Source organism: Anastrepha ludens, chromosome 6 (assembly GCF_028408465.1).
Source record: "Anastrepha ludens isolate Willacy chromosome 6, idAnaLude1.1, whole genome shotgun sequence".
Classification (NCBI taxonomy): Eukaryota; Metazoa; Arthropoda; class Insecta; order Diptera; family Tephritidae; genus Anastrepha; species Anastrepha ludens.
Genome location: NC_071502.1, coordinates 100,625,457 through 100,644,266, shown reverse-complemented (window position 1 = coordinate 100,644,266; position 18,810 = coordinate 100,625,457). Strand labels below are relative to the sequence as shown.

Genomic DNA, 18,810 nt, shown 5'->3' with positions numbered 1-18,810 from the left:
CTTTTATTTGTGGGGGCATTTAAAATTTAAATATTGTGTGGCATTGAAACCAGCTTCGATTGAGGCATTGGAAGCAAACATTACTAAAGTTATTCATGAGATACCAGCCGAAATCCTCCAGCTAGTCATTCAAAATTGGTGTTTACGGAGGGGTGAATTACGGCGCAGTTATTGTCATGAATGGTTCTGCACCAATAATGATAGAGAAACTGATTGCGCCTTCCGAATTCGCAATGTCGTAAGAGTCCATCAATAAACAAGTAAAAGGAAGGCGAATTACTTGTTTGTGAAGACGAAGAGTAGGAGAAAGCTATGGAAATAACCAAGCGCAAGAAACTATACGCACACACACTGCAATTTGAAGGCTTTATACTCATTTGTGCTTTAACGAATTTAACACGCGGCACTTCGTTTGCATTAGTTTCTTCAGTTTTAATCTTACAAATGTTAATATTACCAAGCCATTCACTGAATTTTCACAAACTTGCAATTTCTCCTACTTTTGTTGGTTTGTTTTGTATTGCGAAGGGAATTGATGTCAGAGTAAAGTAACTGGTTTTTAATGGCGCCACCTTCAGTACTCAATTCGCATTGGTTCTACACAAAAAATAATAAATCCATTCGAATTTTCGTTGTTTTATTTCAATTTAAAATCCGATACCTCTAAATTGATCACCCTTTATTTAAACCTCTTTGCGGAATAAATCAAATATGAAAATACTTTGAGTTTTCGAAATTAAATCAACGCTGGATAAAAATAGATTACTAGATGAGTGTAGAATTTTCGTAGAGAAATGTGACTACAATTCGAAGAAAGCATAAAATCATTGCAGTTATATTATTTATGAACAAAAAGAAGAATGGCACAAAAATAAAAAGAAAGAAATACGACACACAAATCGGATCAAATAAAAGTTAAGTGGCTGATGAATGATTGTTATTAGGCGAGAAGTGCATGTGGAAGAGTCTTTTCATAAAGGGAAATGAGGTCGAGTAGAATAAAAAGAATACGAAATTGTGGGAAATATGAAAAACATATTGGGGGGAATGGAATAATGAAATATTCGTATAAGCAAGAAGGACAATAGTAACGTTTCGACAGGGAGAAGGAGGGAGTAGGGTGGATGAAGCAAATAAGCTGGAAAGCAAGTAAGCTGGCTAATAGACCAAAGCTGCTTAGTCTTTGCAATGTCAGTGGCTTTATCGCCTAATACGCGCAAAGTAAATTATGTTTACGAGTACTTAAGGCAATGAGATATGGTTGAGTTGAATTCCTGGTGAACAGCTTAAAATAATATTCAAATAATACAAACTTTAATATATTATATTTTCTGTAGTATGTAGGCCTCATGCTACACTCTATCAAATGCGTGAGGTGCATCAAGAATGATTGCAGAGCAGTACTCATTGAGTACAAATACCTTTCTAATTTCATTAGTGATTCTCGAAATCCAAATTGGTGTAATGGTATTATATAATATTATATTCATGGAGAAAGGAGTAATCTAGAATATGCTTGAAATACAAATCTTTTCGTAAGACATGGCAGCAAACCTATTGTTCTCTAGAAAGACTGTTGTGCTGAGCCTATTCCAGATTTAGCTACCATGATGATCTGCGACCTTTGCCATGATTTTGGAAAGTAACTGAGTCTAAGAAGAGAGTCTGAAAAGAGATACGTGAGAAGGGCTTTTGCAATATTTACAGCTCTATTAACATTTTCGGAGTAGCATGATTGTTAATCTGCATTTTTTTTGAGGTTTTAAATTCTTCAGTACTTCTTAAACATAGTATTTTTGAGTTATGGACTTCAACAATATGGAGGCAGCAATCGGCTGTAGCCGAATGGGTTGGTGTGTGACTAACCATTCGGAATTCGGAGTACGTTGGTTCAAAACAGCAAAATCAAGAAAATTTCTTTGCAATAGCGATCGCCCTCGGCAGGCAATGTTAAACCTCCGAGAGTATTTCTGCCATGAAAATGCTCCTCAAAAAATATCTGCCGTTTGGGGTCGGCTTAAAGCTGTAGGTCCCTCCATTTGGGGACAACATCAAGACATACGCCACAATTACAGGACGAGCTCGGCCAAACAACCAAAAAGAGTCTAAGCGCATATATGTATATATAAAGGGTGATTTTTCAAGAGCTATAGGAAAGTTTTTCAAAAAAACACACGTACAATTCAGAAAAATTCATGAAATTTTTATTTAAATCGATAGTACAGTCCATATAATTTAATGTTTGAAGATTATTTCATGCGACTGCGCTTCAAATGGTCCATCCGCTTAGTCCAATTTTGGCATACTCTTTCTAATGTTTCGGCCGGTTTCTCACATATAAATGCTTTAATGTTGTCTTCCAATACGTTAATTGAAGCAGGCTTGTCTGAATAGACATGAGCTTTAACATAGCCCCACAAAAAATAATCTAAAGGCGTTATATCGCACGATCTGGGTGGCCAAGTGACAAGTCCCGAACGTGAAATAAAATCTTCACCGAACTGTGGCACCGTCTTGCTGAAACCATATGTCATGCAAATCAAGGTCTTGCATTTTGGGCAAAAAAACGTTGGATATCATTTCACGGTAGCGCTCACCATTCACAGTTACGTTACGATTCGCAGCATCTTTGAAGAAGTACGGTCCGATGATACCTCCAGCCCATAAACCGCACCAAACAGTGACCTTTTCTGGATACAATGGTAGCTCTTGCAATTCCTCTGGCTGGTCCATTCGGAATTCGGAGTACGTTGGTTCAAAACAGCAAAATCAAGAAAATTTCTTTGCAATAGCGATCGCCCTCGGCAGGCAATGTTAAACCTCCGAGAGTATTTCTGCCATGAAAATGCTCCTCAAAAAATATCTGCCGTTTGGGGTCGGCTTAAAGCTGTAGGTCCCTCCATTTGGGGACAACATCAAGACATACGCCACAATTACAGGACGAGCTCGGCCAAACAACCAAAAAGAGTCTAAGCGCATATATGTATATATAAAGGGTGATTTTTCAAGAGCTATAGGAAAGTTTTTCAAAAAAACACACGTACAATTCAGAAAAATTCATGAAATTTTTATTTAAATCGATAGTACAGTCCATATAATTTAATGTTTGAAGATTATTTCACGCGACTGCGCTTCAAATGGTCCATCCGCTTAGTCCAATTTTGGCATACTCTTTCTAATGTTTCGGCCGGTTTCTCACATATAAATGCTTTAATGTTGTCTTCCAATACGTTAATTGAAGCAGGCTTGTCTGAATAGACATGAGCTTTAACATAGCCCCACAAAAAATAATCTAAAGGCGTTATATCGCACGATCTGGGTGGCCAAGTGACAAGTCCCGAACGTGAAATAAAATCTTCACCGAACTGTGGCACCGTCTTGCTGAAACCATATGTCATGCAAATCAAGGTCTTGCATTTTGGGCAAAAAAACGTTGGATATCATTTCACGGTAGCGCTCACCATTCACAGTTACGTTACGATTCGCAGCATCTTTGAAGAAGTACGGTCCGATGATACCTCCAGCCCATAAACCGCACCAAACAGTGACCTTTTCTGGATACAATGGTAGCTCTTGCAATTCCTCTGGCTGGTCTTCACTCCAGTGGGTCGATTAAACTGACCATAAAATGGAAGAAGCGCACGATAAACTTTCTTAACAAAACACTCATTTTTATAATAAAATTCAGTGATTTGCAAGCGTTGTTCGTTTGTAAGACGATTCATGGTTAAATTATAGACCAAACTGAATATGTTTGACAGTGAAACAAAACACGAAACGTGCATCAGCTGTTTAAACCAACTGTTTAAAAAGATAATAGCTAAAAAATCACCCGTTATATATAAATATATATATGTGTCTTAGTCTTGACAACAGGCCATCAAAAAAGTAACAGGGTCGCAATATTGCGGTAATTATTGAGTGGGGAGTGGGTGTGTTTGCCATGTTCTGAAATTTTTAGAAAATTTCTAGAGTTTATTACTTTAACTTGAGACATATTTGTAAGACACACACAAACAAAGCTGATATTCGCACAGTGAAAATATCTGTTCGTAATAAAATATTAAAATATTTGTTTTTGTAGAAAATAAAATAGCATGAAAATTCTCGCGTGCAGCAGCCCAAGTAGCAAACGATTTTGCTTACTTCCAACTATTTTGATTGTATTTTTTATTGCATACTCCTCACTCTGGCATTGGCTGATCTGAAACCTTCATTTTTTTGACCTTTCATTATTCTCATTTTTATTTAAACATTTTTACATCTATAAGTAGTAGGCAACATTGTTGTTCTCTCCTCCATCCAGCTCTCGCTTGTCTATATATTTGCCATCATATTATTATTATTTAATTTTGATAATTATATTGTTTGTTTTAAGAATTAATATAAATTCTCCCACCCTATTCTATTAATTAGACACTCCTAATTGGTTTTTGAATATTCATTAACAACAACACATGCTTACTCTTATTAGCATTGTGTTTTTGTTGTTTTTTTTTGTACTTTCGTAGCACGTGTGACGTATAGTAAGTATGTATGCACAAACCATGTCGTGTCACATGAAAATTGAAAGCTGAAATCACAGAAACAGCTGGGAAAGTCATCAAGAAGTTAGCTCATGGCTAATTTCTTTCTAATGACGTACTGAAGTGTCTAAGGGGAGAAAACAAATACAAATGTAAAAATGTGCATAAGTATGTGTGTATGCACATGTATATGTATGTATGCACTGCATAAGGAGTAAACATATTTTGAAATAGTGAGCGATTAATATTTAATGACGTTGTTGATTTCAGAGGCAATAAAAACGGAGTAAAAGTGGTGTTAGGTGCTATGAAATACTAAAACAGCCTTCAAAAGCTCGGCATTCACATTTAGATATGTTTTTCAAAGATTTATGCAAATATTCTAGCCCGCAGCTTTTTCTAAATTAATATCTAAGTAAAAAATATATTTGTTCTTTAATTCAACTTTATTTTGTATTCTCTCTGTACTTATAATTCATAGAAGAAGTTTTACAAATATTTGAATTCATTTAAAAAGTGGCATTTAAGTCTTAAAGAAATACGATTTTTCTATGAAAGAAGTTTCGACAATTTTTATGTATGCATATGCAAGATTGAACTCGCAAAATTCTAAATTTAAGTTAAATTTATAAGATCTACAATTAAAAAATGATGAATTGACTTGCAATATTTGCCCTTTGAAGTTAATGTGGATTACTCAAATTAAATTAAAATAAAAAGTAAATTTTTCATATTGTTCAATTTTAAATTCGAAATTGTATCTCTTCTAATTTGGTGTTCAAACATCAAGTGAAACATCAAGACAAATTTTTTTCTAATAGCGGTCAGCCCTCGGCAGGCAATGTCAACCTCCGAGTGTATTTCTGTCATGATAAAGCTCCTCATAAAAGCTCATCTTCCGGCATAAAACTGTAGGCCCCCCCTTCTCTCAAACACTCAACGAAAATGGAAGTAAGAGCCAATTTTGTATTAGAAGCAATTGGCTATACCATTTTTAAGATTTTATGGTGATAAAAAAAAAAACTAAATTTCTTTTTATACATTTTTTTCACGAATTTGAATTAACACGAGTTAAAAAGAAAAAAAAAAACGTTTTTTACGCGAATAGTTTTGTTCTAAAATGGTTTTCAATAATTTTTGAATTTTTCTTGAATCTAATAAAACATAAATTAGTTTTAGGATAAGCCAATCAATGGAAATGTGTAAGCACGAAATAAATTTTTAAGTGAACTCAAAAATGAATTTTTTAATACGAAGTGAAATCATTCTCTTTTTACACGAATTTTTTTGCGCAATTTTTTTACACGAATTTTTAGGGAGCGTATCTATCGTCTAAGAAGAGAATTAGGAGTTTCAATATTTTTAGTTTTTTTCAGTTAAGGGATTACATACGTCCAGAATTTTCAAAAAATCTATTATTTTTTCTTTATAGTTTTAGACGTATTTCTGTTAAAGTCAATTGTAAAAGTTCCCCAAAGATACAAAGTTATGGTAGAAAATTGATGCGGTTTGTTTTTAATATTCGAAAGTGTTTCCCTATAGATTTGATTTTTGATATTTGTATTACAAAAATTTATAAACATAATTAAAGTGTGACAGTTATGACGTAAAACATATACTTGTTTTTAGAATGAAGTTAATTGCAAAATTTTTTGAAATTCAAAAATCCGGCTCGACAGACTATAACTACATCTTTATTTTACAAGAATTTTTTTACTCTTTCCATATCCATCAACATTTCAAGAAGAAATGATGTTATTTTTTTTCATTGTACTTTGGGTCACGTGATTTTTTATATACTAATTTTTGTAAAGAAAAATTAAAATACATTTTTTATAAAGTTTAAGTGCTAATAAGCAATGTATGCAATTTTTTATATTTATTTCTATTTTCCTTCTAAAAACAGTTTGCGTTTTTGGTATTTTTGGTTTTTTTGAAATTCCAACAATTTTAGTTTTTTTTTTCATTTTTATATTGGAAATATTGGGTTGACCTCTCTTTATACTGATAGTTCCAATTTTAAAATTTGGAAATATTGGGTTGAACTCTCTTTATGCTGATTAACAATTTTTAAAGTTTTTAATTTTTTTTAATTTTTTTGCAAATCCATTTTTCATACTTTTGTTTGAAAGTTAAAAATTCCTGAATTTTGTTTTTTTCTGCTTCCGCTTTAGGTTTCATGCTACCAAAATTTTTAGTTTTTTAAGTTTCATTTATTTTCTAGTCTTCGGTCAGAAAAGTTATAAATTTACACAAATTTTCTTAAAATTAGCAAACCCAACCTCACATTTCATTTACTCGCTTTTCTATCCTTCTATACAAATAAATAAAATTAAATTACTCTCCAGCTACGCACAATATTTATTTTTAGACATTTACCAAGCCATTTTACGTACTTCTTTAGTTCTTTAGAAAGGGAAGAAGCGGCAGAAGCAGAAGTCGTCAATTATGACAGCTTTTTGATTTAATTGACAGTGGTTAATTGAATTTATATGAACCGAACTTTCAGCTGGAGTGGCTATGTGTGAGTGCGCAAGTAAGTGAAGCGGAGAAATAGAAGTGCATCCCATCAGCGTGACAAGTGTCAGAAAAGCATATGCGCTACGCAAATAGACTAGCCAACATTGTGTGATCAAAGTAAAAGCAAATTACGCAAATACAATTTTAGTACCAAAGTTTTTCAATGAAATTTATCGCTCCATACAGAAAGACAGACGCCTTGAGAAGAAGCGCACACACTCGTTTTGGAACCACTCACACTCCGTGCGGGGCTTTTCCACTGCACGCTGGCCCACTCAACGCAACGCCTTTTCATCGAATTTCGTATGCGTATTTATATGTGCCTATGTATATGTAGACTCATATACACGCCTCAAAGTGATAACAATCGCTTCACCCAACCACCTACCCACCCATCCTGTTAAAGTGCGCGTTCAATCGGCAGTCTAACTGAATTATGAAAATTGAATTTGCTTCTAAATTTTAAATTGACTAGCTTTTCATTTGCTTGCAGTTACATGCCTATTGGACGCCGTGTTGGTGCGAAACCTTTTATTTTGAGAGTATTTGTTGTTCACACTATTCGATGAACATTAAAATAAATATGGCAAACCTACTTGTACAATTTTAGACACGTTCCAATGCAAATTTAGTTAATTAAAAAAAATTGTATTTGCTTTAACACTTTTTTAAATTGCTAAACGGAAAAAATGCTCCGTTATTGTTAGTAATAAAATCGAAAATTGCTTATTTTTATGGGCTCACGGCTTGAGTTTACATATTTAAAGCTCATTCTACTGGGTATTGAATTTTTATTAATTTTTTCTACAGAATATTTGTCTGGTCACAACCGTTTTTGTGTTGGTGAAAATTATTAATCTCGATGCTTTTTGTTTGAAGTAGAGTGCATTTGCCGTTTCCACCACGCCAGCATTATATGCGACGTTAAACTTCCTTTCAGTAGATGTGCACGTAAGATCAGAAAGTGCCGGTAATGTTTAAATAACACACAACAGCGTTAAATTTCAGGAAAATTTATTTTATCTCCTTCAAAATATGACCCGTCTGAAGGAATACACATGTGCCAACGTTTAACCTAGCCCTCCATGTAGCCCTGGTAGGCCGGCGAAAGGATGGCCTTCAGCTCCTTTGTCGCATTTTCTTTGATCTCCTCTATCGACTGAAATCTCCTTCCACGAAGTGGTAACTTTTACTTGGGAAACAACAAGAAGTCGCATGGGGTATATCAGGGAAATACGGTGTTTGCACGATGGTATTTACTTAGTGTTTGGTCAAATAATCCAGCACAATTTGGGCTCGGTGCGATGGCGCGTTACCATTATGCAAAATTCAAGAAATGTTTGCCCACATTTCCGGCGGTTTGCGACGTACAGCATCTCTCAAACGCTTCAAAACGGATTAATAGTGACAGATGTGTGTCTTACAGTCCTACCAACATAAGAAAAAAATATGGACCGGTTTCCAGGAGGGCAGTTCGTTTAAATTAAAAATTCCCGGTACTTTTTGATCATAGGGTATATCGTAAGCAGTGCGGCAATAAACATTTTAAGTAATGGTCAAACATGGGCTACGGCCACATTAAGATCCAACTGGTATTTCGAAGCTTCTTAGATTGGTGGACTATGCACTCCTGTCTACAATTGCCATACAACGTTCATGACCCCCCTACCCTCAAGGGAAGAGTGGGAACGGGACGATGTAAAACAGGGCGAGTTCGTCCATGTTTACACAGATGGCTCAAAGCTTGAGGGTAGAGTAGGCGGAGGGGTATATTTCGAACATCTGGAGATCTTCCTCAGTTTTCGGCTTTCCGACCACTGCAGTGTCTATCAGGCTGAACTGATGGCAATAATAAAAGCCATCCATCTTTCTTATGCACTAATTAATGGCGAAAACTCCTTATACACTTTCGCAAACATAAATTTCTTTTGGTTTTAAACTGTCCAACAATAAAAATTCTTTCACTGCACGATACTTGATTTTTTCCATTGCTGAAAATACTGTGACACGTCGATACTAAATGACTTGTAAACAGAGAATGAATTGACAGCTTGAAATGAAACTTCACATAAATTCATTTGAAGAGTTTACATACATAGCAAAAAAAATTTAGACTAGCAGCAGGGCCTTCTCTTATCGAACCGCAAAACTTATTGAACAACCTAGTATTACATTTTCCTTTCGGATCGTAGGCGAGTAGGCATAGCTAATTTAATTTTTCGCGCAACATTTTGTCCTTTTGGTGGTAAAAAATATGCTTGCCTTGGGACCATTCGCAACGTAAAAGTTTTATAAGAACTGAGTTAGTTCAAAACCGCTGTAATGAAAGAAATCTTATAGAAGGTGGAACGGCAATTAATATTTTACAACAAAAGCTGGCGATGAAAAAATTGTTGGTCCGGTGGGTGCCGCGATTGTTCACAATCAACAGCAAGCGGATGTGGCTGTTAACTTCGAAGCAGTGTTTGGTGAATATATGCGAGATTCGAAGAATTTTTGCGTAGAGTTGCCAACGTTAATGAAACCTGGTTTCATCATTACACACCAGAAACTAAGCAACAATCAAAACTATTGATTTCTCCCGGTGAATCTGCTCCAAAGAAGATAGTCCCATCGGTCGGAAAGGTCATGGCGACGATTTTTTTGGATGCGAACGGTGTGATCCTGATGGATTTTTTAGAAAAAAAAGAATAGTCACTGGGCAATACTACAGTGAGTTATTGGACCGCTTTCACAAAAAATTGAAGGAGACATGTCCGCATTTGGAGAAAAAGATAACCCACGATAACGCACCAGCACATTCACCCGGAGTTGTCGCCGCCAAACTGCATGAATTGCATTATGAATTGCTGCCGCACCCCCGTATTCACCTGATCTGGCTCCCTAACATGAAGAAATGGCTCGCAGGAAAAAAATTTAGTGCAAACGAGGCAGTCATCGCTGAGACAGAGGCGTATTTTGGAGAGTTCAACAAATTCTATTTTTTGGAGGGGCTAATAAATGGTCGGAGCGTTGGGTGAAGTGTGTCTTTCTAAAAGGGGACTTTGTTGAAAAATAAAAAAATATTATTAATTATACTTATTCGGCCGCCGTAGCCGAATGGGTTGGTGCGTGACTACCATTCGGAATTCACAGAGAGAACGTAGGTTCGAGTCTCGGTGAAACACCAAAATTAAGAAAAACATTTTTCTAATAGCGGTCGCCCCTCGGCAGGCAATGGCAAATATCCGAGTGTATTTCTGCTATGAAAAAGCTCCTCATAAAAATATCTGCCGTTCGGAGTCGGCTTGAAACTGTAGGTCCCTCCATTTGTGGAACAACATCAAGACGCACACCACAAAGTGGGGGAGGAGCTCGGCCAAACACCCAAAAAGAGTGTACGCGCCAATTATATACATATATATATACTTATTGAAACCCCCTCGTATTGGTGCATGCTATTTTGGTAATAGGTCTGTTTGATGTACTTTGCGGCTGTAAAGTATTAACAATTTTTTTCTTTTTTTTCTTGTCAGTTATGAAAAACAACTTGAAACTTTATTCTACTAAAATTTAATATGCTTTAAAACTGCTTACCAAAAATCGTTCTAGAATTTTAATTGAAGCCGTGGAATTAGTATAAAACGTTTGTGGAATTTTTCTAATTTTTGTATAAGATTTTAAAATTGAATTTATATGGTTTTTGCCAGACAATGAACTACACTTTTATAGACAAAAATAATGTATATTCAAAAACAACAAAAAAAAATCTATTCTATTTCAATGATTTTCACTGAGAGTTTCTTATTATTATTAATGAAACGTCGAACTTCTTTATTCTATGCAAGGGATAATCTACTCTGGACAACTTGGCCTTTCAAAGTCACGAAGCACGTGTAAATTTATCATCATTGTATGTTTTTCGAAGAACTTGGAGCGTTTCGATAAACAAATTTACTAAATTTAACACAAAATTCAGGGCTGCTCTTTACTTGAAAATCCCTTTCCGATCGCATTACAAAACATACTAACAATTATGACGCAATAAGCAAAGTTATTAACATACAAATGTCATACTTATGTCATGCTGAAGTAATACGAGGGTAGCTATTTAAATTTTTACCTAATAGGGGGAAAATAAACATTGGTAGTTGAAAACGGTTTTATTGTTTCTCAAAAAATACTCTATTTCGATCAATACACTTTTACATACATTGAAATAATCTTCAAAGCACTTTGCCCAGGCGATTTTCTAGCTACCTTGGGTGGTATGTAACGCCAACACATCTTTTTTACCACAAGGTGATCATGCAAAATCTCATTGCTGCTTGTCATATTAATACCCAAAGATGCCTGAATGTCGCGCACAGCATCCATATTTTCTGGCACAACAACTGATTGGTGATCCAATCTTCTCAGAATTCGACGGTGAGCGACCAGAAACCACAAGAAAATTCTTTGTACTACGGAGAAAATTCATTACGGTGCTAAAGGATGGACAGCGGCCGCCAGAGCCGAATGGCTTGGTGCGCCACTACCATTCGGAAGCGAACAGGCACCCGAAACTCCGAGCATTAATCTGTTAAAAGATATAGCGAAATTAAAAACTAAAAATACTAACTAATACTAACTATTTTGTCTCAACTTGATATCTCGGGTGTTCAGATTGCTTTTGCTATCCCACTGCCAAAGAAGCGCTGTAGTTTTACCAAGGTAGAGTGGTTAGCGAGTAAGTGAATTGCAATCCCACACAAACAATTCTTGAGAAGCCTAATGAGAATTGTGTTCTCTGTAGCCGAATGGGTTGGTGCGCTAACTACCGGCCGACAAATGGCAAACTTCTGACAGTATTTCTGCCGAGCTGCTCATAAAAACCATGTGCGCAGGCGGGGTAAACCTGTTTTTTTTCCTTGTTCACTGCTCTCGGGAGCACAGAGCCTGGACAATACTGTCTTGGCTTCGTTAATCTATTTGATTTCTGGCAGGGTAGATGATTCGCCTGCCGCGATTCGCCACACCACAAATAGAAAGAGGAGCTCGGCCATATACCTAAAAAGGATGGTGTTTGATTGCCATATAATGAATTTAGTTCACCGTGATGATTGCCGTTTTTAAAGTCACCGTAAACAACACTGATATAGCTCACACATCAGAACGTTCTGAGTGCGTTTATGGTGAAATACTTCGAACTTTCCAATGCAGGCGGCAGGTGGCGCGTACTAACACTAGAAGTGCCCAAAGTCGGAAACATAAACAGCAACCCGCGTAAATCGAGCAAACATTTTTTAAAAATGGTTCCGAAAAAGACATTGAGAATATTTTATTTAAAAAAAATGCGGTTTTTTTTAATAGATCGGGTGGTTTGAATTTAATTAGTACCACTTGGCTTTTTTGTTTACTTACATTTAATTGTAAATCGTAAAATGTATGTAGGTGCATACAGCCACAGAAACTGTTATATTTAAGTGTATTTGTAATTCAGAGCAAATGTATTTATTGTTGAATTTGTTGCTTGCGTGTATTAGTTTTTTTGTTTTTGTGTAATCTTTGTTTTGTTTTTTTAATTTAGCTTGCACTTTGAGCAGGAACACAGGCTGTACTTTAGTTAACTAAACACTGGAAATCAGTTAATTATGCAACGAATTAAACAATTCTTTTTTCTCATGCACTTTTTGCCTCAATTTGTTACTACGAGTAGATGTTATATATATGTATATGTATGAGTATGTACATATGTATTTATTATTGTTTTCCTCCTTGCTGTGGTTGTGCGCCGCTGCCTACAATTAATTCACTACTTCCGATTGTGTGAATTATTTACGAAGCTTAGGTCGAAAACAAAATCAACATTTTTTAATATTTTTCACCATCGAATTAATTTTTTTGTAACTCAGTAAGAAGTTTGAACATTTTGTATGTACATTTCGTGTATCCGGAGAAAATGTTAGTGTAACTCACAAGTAAAGCCCAACTACATGCGATCGCGTTTCGTGTAAAAAATAAACCAGGATCACCGACAAATTCTATATTCATCTATCTATCTTAATTGAGAAAGTGATAATTTCAATGAGCAAAACTGTGACTGCAATAAATGCGCGCCAAAAAGAAAACGTCGCTGAAAAGCACAAAGCGCGTTGCGTCTAATATGGAAGCACTCTTGTCCAACGCGTTTGACGACCGACAAACGACTCAGCGAGATGTCCGTCAGTCAGTTAGTAAGTAGAGGAAAAATCGCAAATGTTCATTACACAAATGTAGGCGCGTGTATGCATTGCATGTTCTAAGCAAATTGAATTCCTCAGCTGTGCAAGCATTCGTGAACTTGCGAGGGAAGAAATTCTTACTCTATTGTACTGCACATCATATGTACAAACATACATGCAAGTCGGGACTTTTCTGGACTTATACTTAAATTGATCATTGTTTGGATTATTATTAGAGAGTACATACATAAATATACACATAAATAAAGTTCAACATTTCTTCCATGACTTTTGGCCTTCCATATTGTTTTTTGTAAGCGCATAGCAGTTAAAAATATTTAATAAAGTTAAGCAAACATAATTAAACCATTATTTTTCAGCATATTGGGGATGCTTAAACATTTTTTTATTTTTATTTAATTTTAAATTTTTTTTTTAATATTAAAGCCAACGTTTACCCGCCGCACATCCAACCGACACGAGGGACGCAGTCCGCATAATCCGCTTAATTTTTATTTCAGCGCAGGGCCAAGAAGTGTACTACAGGAGTCTGTTAAGCATCGAGATCAACTTATAAAACTGTTCTGTTATGTAATAAATTCATCGGCTGAATAAAAAGTTAGCGGTATACCACCTCAATCATTTATTGAGAGAAGATAGTACCGTTAAAATACGGTAGATTCCATGGTTGGCCATCCGCATGGTGAAAAGAATTCAGAGGTGTGACGTGGCAGCCGAAGTTACTTTCACAACCTTATTTTTCATTACAGCGGAGAGCCAACCTGATAATCTTTCATCCTTAGTTATCGCGTAATCGGCAGCAGAATTTTGCCCGCTCATTTCTCACGTATTCACACTAAGGATGATTGATTAGATATACGAAAAAAAATCAACACAGCCTTCGCTCATGTTGCTTCGTTGCTATCTGCACAACGACTGATTGGACGAGTGTCCGAATACATGTGAAATGATCGTGCAGAATTTGACTAGCGAAATTCCCTCGAGACGTAGGCGCCGAAGTTCCCCTCACAGTTTTGTGGTTCACCATGGTTATTGGCCAAACCTAGTAAACTATCATGCTTGGGCCATTGGGTATGGTGAAAAACCTAATTGTGTGAGCAAGTTCGGCTGTCATGTTACAGGGTTCTCAGCAGTCGATTTCTGCCCGCTTATTTCACATGTATTCACCCAATCAGCCGTTGCTCAGACGGTATGATTGTAAGTTTTTTTAATTTTTATCGTATATCATTAAAACGATCTTATCACCAGCCAAAATGTGTACGATAATTTCACACATACTCACACACTCATCCACTCAGTCGTTGTTCATCTCAGTTGTATCGTAAAAAATCAGCTGTAATGACCCAAGTGACGTCGGCCAATCAACTAATCCCTTCAAAATTGCTGACAGCAGATTAACGGATCTTGGTCCCACCTCTAAAATCTTTTCAACATGATATCGTTTTCTTAATGATATGCAAAGTCCGGAAATGAGCCTTAAATGGGCTAGAATGGGCAGTTAGACTTTAAATCTAATTCTTAGCAATGAAATGGAAGAAAAAATGGGAAGATCGATAAACGTTACACAGCTATTGACAGGGAGAAGAACATTTAGCGAAATATTCGATGGATCTTTTATGGTAAAAAATAAAATCTCTTTTTGAGAAGCCTCTAGCTCATCTATCTAAATTTGATAAGGGTTTTGGAACATATTCCAGCATCGGACTCAAGTTGTGACAAGCGTTTTAGTAAAAAGTGGATCATTGATCATTCAAGGGCATATACGAGGTGTGTCTATCAGATAATGAGATGGACGATGTACAATTTTTATTTTATTTCCATACATATTTACTTAGTTTCACCTTCAATTACATCCTTTTTTTAAGCCTACAACGATCTTCACTGAATCTGCAATTTTTCGAAGCAGACTTGGAAGTCGTTTTCTCTCAGCTACTTTAGAAATAGTTTATTGGCTTAATTTTTAAGGTTACTTTATCAGTTAGGCTTCCCCCTGAAATTATTTTATAAAGTCTACATAAGCCCCCTGTATATTAAGAAATAAGTGCATTGCCCACATATCACAATGATTTCTATATCATCTTACTATATTGGATGGGAAAAAACACTAAAATTATTTTTGAAAATCCCCAAAAAATATTCAAGAAAAGAAAATGGATAAATTTATAAATTTCAATATTTAAGCGCCTTTTATTTTTCGTAGAATTGCATTCTCCACATCGCGCTATGATTTCTACATCATCTTGTAATAAAAAAAAAACTGATTCATAATTTTCCATCATCAACAACCTAAGCACGAAAGCAAATTTTTTAATTAAAGTATTTAAAATTGTAGCGGTAAGAGTTAAAAGCGAGCGAGTTAAAAGGTCAGCGTCATTATTTGTAATCTAGCGCCTGTGAAGGGAAATAATTATGTAAATAAAAGCAATTAGGCAGATCGATTTGTTGGAGAAACGTTTTAGAGGATATATGAAATTTTCGATTTTTGCAAGTAAAAATCAGGTTTAAAAATAAATTTCATGATGCATAGAAGTATAACAATAATTGCAAAATTGAGTTTTGCCTATTTCATTAAATCTATTTTTTAGTTTCGAGTTACATTTTGCACATTGGCTTTGCGGCCCAAGGAAATTATAAAAAAAATTTTACTAATTTATGAATGAGCACGTATTAAATTATTTGTTTTAAACAAAACGAAAAAAAACTAAAGCAATTTGCTGATTGCCACTACTACAAGCATGCCATTGTCTAGTCATAGTCAGATGCCAACGGCTATGTCAGCAGGGTCTGTTGACTGTAGACATGAAATCGATTAGGAGTACTTGCGCTGACCATTCACAGAATTTATCACCAGTTTTGTCTACTTCGCTCTCCATTACGTGGAAGAAGAAATTCATTATTTTCTTGGTAGATGGCTGTAGTGATCGATATCTCATATCGAAAAAAAAATTTAAAGTTTATGTTCGTTGTCAAGGTGACTTTTCACACTAAAAACTTGTTCCCAAAAATAATGGATTTATTTTTCTCAACACTAATATGTACCAACCTATATCGTACGAAGCTACTTCTATTGCCAGCAGTGGTAGTATCATACTGAAGTACGTATATTGCAAGAGCCAGAAACAGTGAAAAATCCACAGGTATCTGTTCTTGGGCCCTTCACGTGTAGTTCGTTCTTGGGGCTAAGCTATTTTGATGCTGATAGGATTTTGTTATAGAAATACAGTTGGATAAAACAAGTGGCAAAGGGAATATATCAGTTTCAGAATATGCTCAGCACGTCAATTTTTCAAAATGTCTTTTCTGAAGGATATTTAACGGTTTCTGAACAGCAATTACTGTACTGTAATACTAAATGAAAAGATGCAGATCATTTAGGCCAATATATTATAATTAACCACTCGTTACAAAAGTTAGCCTGCCGTTCGGAGTCGACTTAAATTGTAGGTCCCTCCATTTGTGGAGGGATAGTTCGTAGTTATGTCTGTATGGTAAATCTATGAATGCATACAATTATTTTTATTTATTTTACCTTTGAAGTAGAAGATAATATAAAATTCCTGTAATCTAAATGTTCTTTTTTTTGCACTTCACTGCTTTACTAAGGTATACTTTTTTTGTTTTTATTATTTACGCAACCACTCTTGTATGAAAATCTATCTAAATAAATTTGGCTATAAAAATCTCACCAAAAGTTTATAAAATAAAATAAATTTGAATGTGCCACTTATGTTTATATGTAAGTAAGGCATTTATTGCATACACATACAAATACACGACATCCCGTTTGACTGTTCGATAGATTTGAAACGAGACGAAAACGATCTGTCATAAATGCCAGCTAATCTTCAACTAAAAGTCCTAAAACTTTTCTTAGTACTTAAATAAAATAAAACTAAATATATGTAATAACAGTTGAATGCGAAAACAAGTAAGGCCGTTCTTGTTTTCAGATATAGTGAAGAATAAATACCCTACAAGAAAGCGACCAAAATTTAAAAGGCCTTATTGAAAAAAATATTATTGTGGCCCATCAACAAAGTATCAAAAGTGAAAAAACTATAACACACGACGGTTTTATGTGCATTAAGTTTTGTGACATTTCTTCTTCTTTCATTAATAGATAAAGTTAATATTCGCACATGCTGAAGAGCTTTGACACGTCTAACTAGTTCGTTGCTACGAGGCTTACGCATAATTTTTATGGAAATAAATTGCACTTGTAGATAGCACTTTGTGCCACAGCTCGTTGGAGTTCTCCCGTATTTAATTTGGCTGGGCATTTTGCACAACCACTAAATTGCACCACCATTAATTTTTTAGTTTTTCAGGAGGATTCGGCCACAGAATCTTGTCGCTTATTTCACAGGTTCGACATTCAGCTATGGTGATAAACGAAATTGAACGAGTAACCTCGGCTTCCTCGTCTTCGGGGCTTCGGCAACAAAATTCTGCTCGCTCATTTCACACGTATTCACATACCCGTCCAATCAATCGTTGGTCAGACGGCAACAAAGTCAATTGCTGTGATGTTTTTTTCCTTATATTACCAGTACAATTTCAGTTTTTTCGTAAACAAACCACTGTCCGTCCAATCAATCGTTAGTCAGATGGCAACAAAGTCAATTGCTGTGATGTTTTTTTCCTTATATTACCAGCACAATTTCAGTTTTTTCGTAAACAAACCACTGTCATGACCCCGATTACGTCAGCCCATCAGTTGATTCTTTCGGTGAGAGTCGGTTAATGGTCTGATATTGGCCACACTTTCTAATATTTTTCATCATGCTCATTTCACACGTATTTACGTTCTTCCAATCAGTCGTTGTTAAGGTCAAGTGCCTATTATTTACTAGTTATTGAATTTTTCGTATATCACCAATACAATCTCAGTTTTTTCGTAAATAAACCGTCGTCACATCCCAAGTGGCATCAGCAAATCAACTGATTCCTTCACATTCCCTGAGAGCCAGTTAACGGTCTGATTTTGGCCACACCTTCTGAACTCTTTTAACCATGATTTTCGATGGTCTCTCTTTCAGAGTTTCTGTCTGGCTCTTATTATAATATTTTGCAAGTCTTTATTTTGTATTCGTTTTGTCGGTTGTCACTGGATACTTGACCAAAGCGGGTCAGTTCAAAATTACTACATATAGAAGGATGGCTCTTAATACCAGCGAAAAGGTTCTATAGGACTAAGTTATTCTAAGCTAAAATATTTTCATAACTACTTAATTATATATAGAGCTGCGCAGATTTTTGAGAATCGCTACATAGATGTGTTGCCGTTCTAGAATGGTTTCCCTCTAGCAAACAACTAAAAAAATTATGGGAATCCCTTTTTTAAATTTGCAGGAATTACAGAGCATAGTCTCAGCTAATATCGAAAAAATAAGACAAACCCTGAAGGGAGTGTGTTTTTTTATTTGTTTGTACTTAAAAAAGTCCAAATTTTGTTTTAAAAAGTATTTTCTATCCTGAAAATTTCCAATTTTTTTTTAAGTATTGTATTTCTTATCCTAAAAATTCCAAAAGTTTATTTTAAGTATTTTGTATCCTAAAAA

The 18,810-nt window shown here is 35.3% G+C and overlaps 1 protein-coding gene across 5 annotated transcripts in view; it reads right to left on the bottom strand.

Moving 5' to 3' along the window:
* LOC128866405 (synaptic vesicular amine transporter) overlaps window positions 1-17,085 on the bottom strand; it is a 56,675-nt gene extending 39,590 nt beyond the window's left edge. The window contains exon 1 of one of the 5 annotated variants that reach the window (XM_054107109.1): window positions 16,779-17,085. The gene's annotated coding sequence lies outside the window, so the exon portion shown is untranslated. Of the gene's footprint in view, window positions 1-12,428; window positions 12,736-12,983; window positions 13,231-16,778 lie in introns of those variants that run through there. The other 4 variants (XM_054107110.1, XM_054107113.1, XM_054107111.1 and 1 more) reach the window with 4 other exon arrangements.
* Window positions 17,086-18,810: the final 1,725 nt, after the last annotated feature.